Source organism: Sinocyclocheilus grahami, unplaced genomic scaffold (assembly GCF_001515645.1).
Source record: "Sinocyclocheilus grahami isolate Dianchi unplaced genomic scaffold, SAMN03320097.WGS_v1.1 scaffold352.1, whole genome shotgun sequence".
Taxonomy (NCBI): Eukaryota; Metazoa; Chordata; class Actinopteri; order Cypriniformes; family Cyprinidae; genus Sinocyclocheilus; species Sinocyclocheilus grahami.
In genome coordinates, this window is record NW_015505531.1 from 744,845 (window position 1) to 751,529 (window position 6,685).

The window sequence follows — 6,685 nt, forward strand, 5'->3', positions numbered from 1 at the left end:
TAAAGTTTAATAGGTATACAAAACTGGAAATGAGTAAACATGTATAATATATAACTAAATAAATAAGAAACGTAGAACGTTTATTAGCAAAACGAATGTCAAATAAAATAAAGAAATGACACAGTTTAAATAAAGTAAAAATCAGCAAACGATGTGGAACCAATTAAATAAGAAACGAATGTTTAAAAAAACTTCCAAAATCACCTTAGATAAACAGCAGAAGTCAACAAGCTTTTCAAAATCCAAAATATTGCCAAACAGGTGCTTTTGCATCTCGTTTTGAAACTAAATCATCCACGATCGTCTCGTCTGTCTCACTTCACTCTTCTTATCATTCACCTCACCTCACTCTTCTTGTCAGTCAGCTCGACTCACTCTCCTCACTGGAGAAATGAAATCTGATCTGTGATGCGACTGTCGTTCGGCACACTGCATTGAGCAGCTGCGTTCAGTTTTTAATTGTAGCGTCTGTTCTTTTACTGAACTAAATGATTTTTATTAGTATAAAAAATCTAAACGACGGTGGGGGTCGGTGCCGTGGTGGGCAAGTGACGTAACCGGTGTTGCGGCTTAACACCAGTATCACCGTCAGCACCGTCTATCGCGGCAAGCCTAGTCTGAACCCAGAACAGAACAGAAACAAAAAATATAAGTAGTATGATAAAAGCAAAACTGAAAGATGCGGTATGCGGGAAATTCGCTGGACAAATAAACTTTGGCTTATGTGCCTCTCATTTGGCATGAATCCAGATGTTTTGCAAGCTTGACTTTGAACATTTCAGAAAATAATGCAATTTACATTCCGGAAAATACAGTAATGTCAATTTGTTTTTGTTTTTTGTTTTAATCTGATTAAAAACCTGAATGTTGTCTATGTATAAAAAAAAACATTGCCCAGTGTTCTCCTCCAAACAATAAGGAAATTTAAAGAATTAATTCACTTCCAGAGTAAAAATTTCCTTTTAATTTACTCACCCCCATGTTATCCAAGATGTTCATGTGTCTACACGATCCCAGCCAAGGAATAAGGGTCTTATCTAGCGAAACGATCTGCCATTTTCTTAAAAAAAGAAAAATGTATATACTTTTTAACCACAAATGCTTGTCTTGCACTAGCTCTGCGATGCGCGTCCGTGATTTTGGGCATTACGCAGTTGCGTTTGGAAGGTCAAAAGTTGTTGTATGTTAAAGAACACAAATTAATGTCTTTCTGTCAATTTATTGTTTAAAATGGTCCGTTCGTGTGTGTATCCTGGTTGTTTAAATCTTTTGAAACCTTGTTTTTGTAAAGGGCGTTTGACTTTCTTTGCACGTTCGCTTTGTAAACACTGGGTCGTTGCTTCCGCCTGTGTCACGCGCGACCTTTCCAACGTGACTTAATGCGTGAAGTCCAGCTAGTGCAAGATGAGCATTTGTGGTTAAAGTAAATAAATGTAAAACATTTTTGAAAATGAGTGATCGTTTCGCTAGATAAGAGCCTTATTCCTCGGCTGGTATCGTGCAGAGTCCTTTGAAGCTGCACTGAAACTGCAATTTGGACCTTCAACCCGTTGGTCCCCATTGAAGTCCACTATATGGAGAAAAATCCTGGAATGTTTTCCTCAAAAACCTTCATAAGCATAAATATAAATTTGTTGCATCTCTCATTGTATGGGAAAGAGCAATGTGAATTTTGGATTTGAACAACGTCTGTGAACTTTTCCTTTCAGAGAATCCTGTTCAGCGCTTCCTCTGAGCTTCTCAAGTCACATTGTTTTTCTAGATTTGAACTACAAGCCTGTACTTTATTACACAGAAATCCAGCTTAAATGATCCATGGAAACAATCTCCATCACAGTGGCGTGGCCTTTACTGTGCCAGCGTGTGTGTGAAGGATTTCCTGCTGCCACTTCCTCCTCCTCCTCCTCCTCTGCTCCACTCTCTAGGTGTGATTTTACCCCACAGGTGTTTTCTTTGGAACATTACCCACCTTTTTTTATGCCAAATTATCCCGCTAACCTTGAGGCGCACTGCCGCTGTGGAATGTTGCAGTGCTGCAGCGTCTGTCACATTGTCCACTGTTTTCGCCCCTGCCATACTCCCACGTCGGGCTGTAACCATGGCAACAGCGGTGACCCGAAGGGTTAAAGGCTGTGCGACGGGCTGGCGTTTTCTGGATAAAGAGAGCCGAGTGGACTGGCACAAAAGAGGGAGGACAGATTGTGGGAGGTCTGTTTGATGTGAAAGTTGTGCCAGCAGGCAAATCTCTCTTGTACCTTCCCTGCCCCCTCTTACACACTCACATACACACACAAACAAACATTTGGATTATAGTTGAGCCTGGATGCACAGTTATGATAAGTGAGAAGAACAGTTTGAAGACAGCTGTAAAAACTAGTTACATTTACAGTTTTGGTGCTTGCAAAACTTTTCCATCACAATGCTCGATTGTTGTGGTAGGTTGCATTTCTGAGTGTTTTTAACCTGTTGCTATGCAGTTGCTAGGAAGTTCTGGTGCTTTGCTGGTAGAGATTGCCCTGTAATTGACCTATCGGTAAGCCCCGCCTGATAGATACCTTGCTAAAGCACAAGATGACATTAACGTTCTGCTTGAGCAGATGAAAATTGTAATTTAATGAGAGTATGACAACCAGAAAACGAACGTTTTCGTCTTCATTGGGATTGGGGGTGAGTGCTTTGGGACATTTTGCTCCGTTTTGTTTGGGTTTAGGAAATATAATAAAATAAATTCCATTGCCTATCCTCTCAGGATACCTGGAATCACTGTTACAAGTACCCCAGGCACATTGTTTTTCCATTTTTGAAGCATAAACCCCATAAAAACGATGCAAGCTTGGGATCTTCCAATGTTTCTCTATGACGCTGAAACCTAAAGATGTCCGAGTTCCGCTCCCCGTGTAACTGATATTCGACTGCCATTGGCTCATCTGCGTTCGAGGGGAGGGGCTTACCGATAGGTCAATTGGTCTCAGCTTGGTCATTGTGTCTGACAATAATAGGGCCCTATGAAATCTAGTCTATTCTTCTGCATTTTTTCTTCTTCCTGGATTCCAATTTTTTTTTTTTCCCAGTTAATTTTTTAGGATTTAATTTTCTTGGTTAAATTTTAGTAATCAAAAAGCATGTCTAATTAATTTAAATATTTGAACTTAATACAATTTAACAACAATTTATTAAATAAGGTTATTAATTTGATTAAAATTAATACATTTATTTATTTAAAAAACCTTTTAGGTCCCTATGAAACCTGTTTAATGTTTTCTTAAGTGCAGGTAGATTTTTCCCATATTCAGTGTTTCCCTTTTCAATTGTTAAATTGTAATAATCAAAAAGCATGATTAATTTAAATAATGAAACTTATGCAATTTAATAACAATTTATTAAAATGTAACAAAAATACAATTTCAGGGCTCTAGAGTGCAACCTAATTTCTCAATGGTGCGACTAAAAAAAATCTGAGGTCGCACCGGTGCAACCAGCTGTTCGAGGGGGAAAAAAAGTCTCCGCGACTATGAAAGTCTCCCTGTGGTTCAACAACAGACACACATTAGGCCCATATCGTGGTCTAAACCAATCAGAGATAGTGAAGGGCGGACCCCCCCCCTGATTGGCCATGGTCCAGATATTCCTGTATGTGTGTGTACGTTAGAAAATGCGTGTGCTGCTGTCACACAGAGAGAGGTGAGTAGCCTAGGCCCATCAGATAAACAGAGTGGATGTAGCCGCGGATGATGAGAGAAGATGAAAAGAACGATTGACAACTTTTTCGTTAAGAATGTTAAGTTAAGGCCTGATCCGTCCAAAAATCATAACCAATACTCTAACACGGAGCCATCAACCTCCCAGGTTATGTCAAGCCCTGGTCCGGAGACGGCATTAGATAATGAGCCACATACGATGGAGTCCGAGCCGGATCCCACTGAAATTAAAAGGGGGAAAGTGTATACATTTCAAAGAGAGTGGCTTGACCAATTTCCCTGGCTAAGATACAGTAAAGCCGAGTTGTTTAAATCTTTTGAAACCTTGTTTTTGTAAAGGGCGTTTGACTTTCTTTGCACGTTCGCTTTGTAAACACTGGGTCGTTGCTTCCGCCTGTGTCACGCGCGACCTTTCCAACGTGACTTAATGCGTGAAGTCCAGCTAGTGCAAGATGAGCATTTGTGGTTAAAGTAAATAAATGTAAAACATTTTTGAAAATGAGTGATCGTTTCGCTAGATAAGAGCCTTATTCCTCGGCTGGTATCGTGCAGAGTCCTTTGAAGCTGCACTGAAACTGCAATTTGGACCTTCAACCCGTTGGTCCCCATTGAAGTCCACTATATGGAGAAAAATCCTGGAATGTTTTCCTCAAAAACCTTCATAAGCATAAATATAAATTTGTTGCATCTCTCATTGTATGGGAAAGAGCAATGTGAATTTTGGATTTGAACAACGTCTGTGAACTTTTCCTTTCAGAGAATCCTGTTCAGCGCTTCCTCTGAGCTTCTCAAGTCACATTGTTTTTCTAGATTTGAACTACAAGCCTGTACTTTATTACACAGAAATCCAGCTTAAATGATCCATGGAAACAATCTCCATCACAGTGGCGTGGCCTTTACTGTGCCAGCGTGTGTGTGAAGGATTTCCTGCTGCCACTTCCTCCTCCTCCTCCTCCTCTGCTCCACTCTCTAGGTGTGATTTTACCCCACAGGTGTTTTCTTTGGAACATTACCCACCTTTTTTTATGCCAAATTATCCCGCTAACCTTGAGGCGCACTGCCGCTGTGGAATGTTGCAGTGCTGCAGCGTCTGTCACATTGTCCACTGTTTTCGCCCCTGCCATACTCCCACGTCGGGCTGTAACCATGGCAACAGCGGTGACCCGAAGGGTTAAAGGCTGTGCGACGGGCTGGCGTTTTCTGGATAAAGAGAGCCGAGTGGACTGGCACAAAAGAGGGAGGACAGATTGTGGGAGGTCTGTTTGATGTGAAAGTTGTGCCAGCAGGCAAATCTCTCTTGTACCTTCCCTGCCCCCTCTTACACACTCACATACACACACAAACAAACATTTGGATTATAGTTGAGCCTGGATGCACAGTTATGATAAGTGAGAAGAACAGTTTGAAGACAGCTGTAAAAACTAGTTACATTTACAGTTTTGGTGCTTGCAAAACTTTTCCATCACAATGCTCGATTGTTGTGGTAGGTTGCATTTCTGAGTGTTTTTAACCTGTTGCTATGCAGTTGCTAGGAAGTTCTGGTGCTTTGCTGGTAGAGATTGCCCTGTAATTGACCTATCGGTAAGCCCCGCCTGATAGATACCTTGCTAAAGCACAAGATGACATTAACGTTCTGCTTGAGCGGGATTGGTGGTGAGTGCTTTGGGACATTTTGCTCCGTTTTGTTTGGGTTTAGGAAATATAATAAAATAAATTCCATTGCCTATCCTCTCAGGATACCTGGAATCACTGTTACAAGTACCCCAGGCACATTGTTTTTCCATTTTTGAAGCATAAACCCCATAAAAACGATGCAAGCTTGGGATCTTCCAATGTTTCTCTATGACGCTGAAACCTAAAGATGTCCGAGTTCCGCTCCCCGTGTAACTGATATTCGACTGCCATTGGCTCATCTGCGTTCGAGGGGAGGGGCTTACCGATAGGTCAATTGGTCTCAGCTTGGTCATTGTGTCTGACAATAATAGGGCCCTATGAAATCTAGTCTATTCTTCTGCATTTTTTTTTCTTCCTGGATTCCAATTTTTTTTTTTTCCCAGTTAATTTTTTAGGATTTAATTTTCTTGGTTAAATTTTAGTAATCAAAAAGCATGTCTAATTAATTTAAATATTTGAACTTAATACAATTTAACAACAATTTATTAAATAAGGTTATTAATTTGATTAAAATTAATACATTTATTTATTTAAAAAACCTTTTAGGTCCCTATGAAACCTGTTTAATGTTTTCTTAAGTGCAGGTAGATTTTTCCCATATTCAGTGTTTCCCTTTTCAATTGTTAAATTGTAATAATCAAAAAGCATGATTAATTTAAATAATGAAACTTATGCAATTTAATAACAATTTATTAAAATGTAACAAAAATACAATTTCAGGGCTCTAGAGTGCAACCTAATTTCTCAATGGTGCGACTAAAAAAAATCTGAGGTCGCACCGGTGCAACCAGCTGTTCGAGGGGGAAAAAAAGTCTCCGCGACTATGAAAGTCTCCCTGTGGTTCAACAACAGACACACATTAGGCCCATATCGTGGTCTAAACCAATCAGAGATAGTGAAGGGCGGACCCCCCCCCTGATTGGCCATGGTCCAGATATTCCTGTATGTGTGTGTACGTTAGAAAATGCGTGTGCTGCTGTCACACAGAGAGAGGTGAGTAGCCTAGGCCCATCAGATAAACAGAGTGGATGTAGCCGCGGATGATGAGAGAAGATGAAAAGAACGATTGACAACTTTTTCGTTAAGAATGTTAAGTTAAGGCCTGATCCGTCCAAAAATCATAACCAATACTCTAACACGGAGCCATCAACCTCCCAGGTTATGTCAAGCCCTGGTCCGGAGACGGCATTAGATAATGAGCCACATACGATGGAGTCCGAGCCGGATCCCACTGAAATTAAAAGGGGGAAAGTGTATACATTTCAAAGAGAGTGGCTTGACCAATTTCCCTGGCTAAGATACAGTAAAGCCGA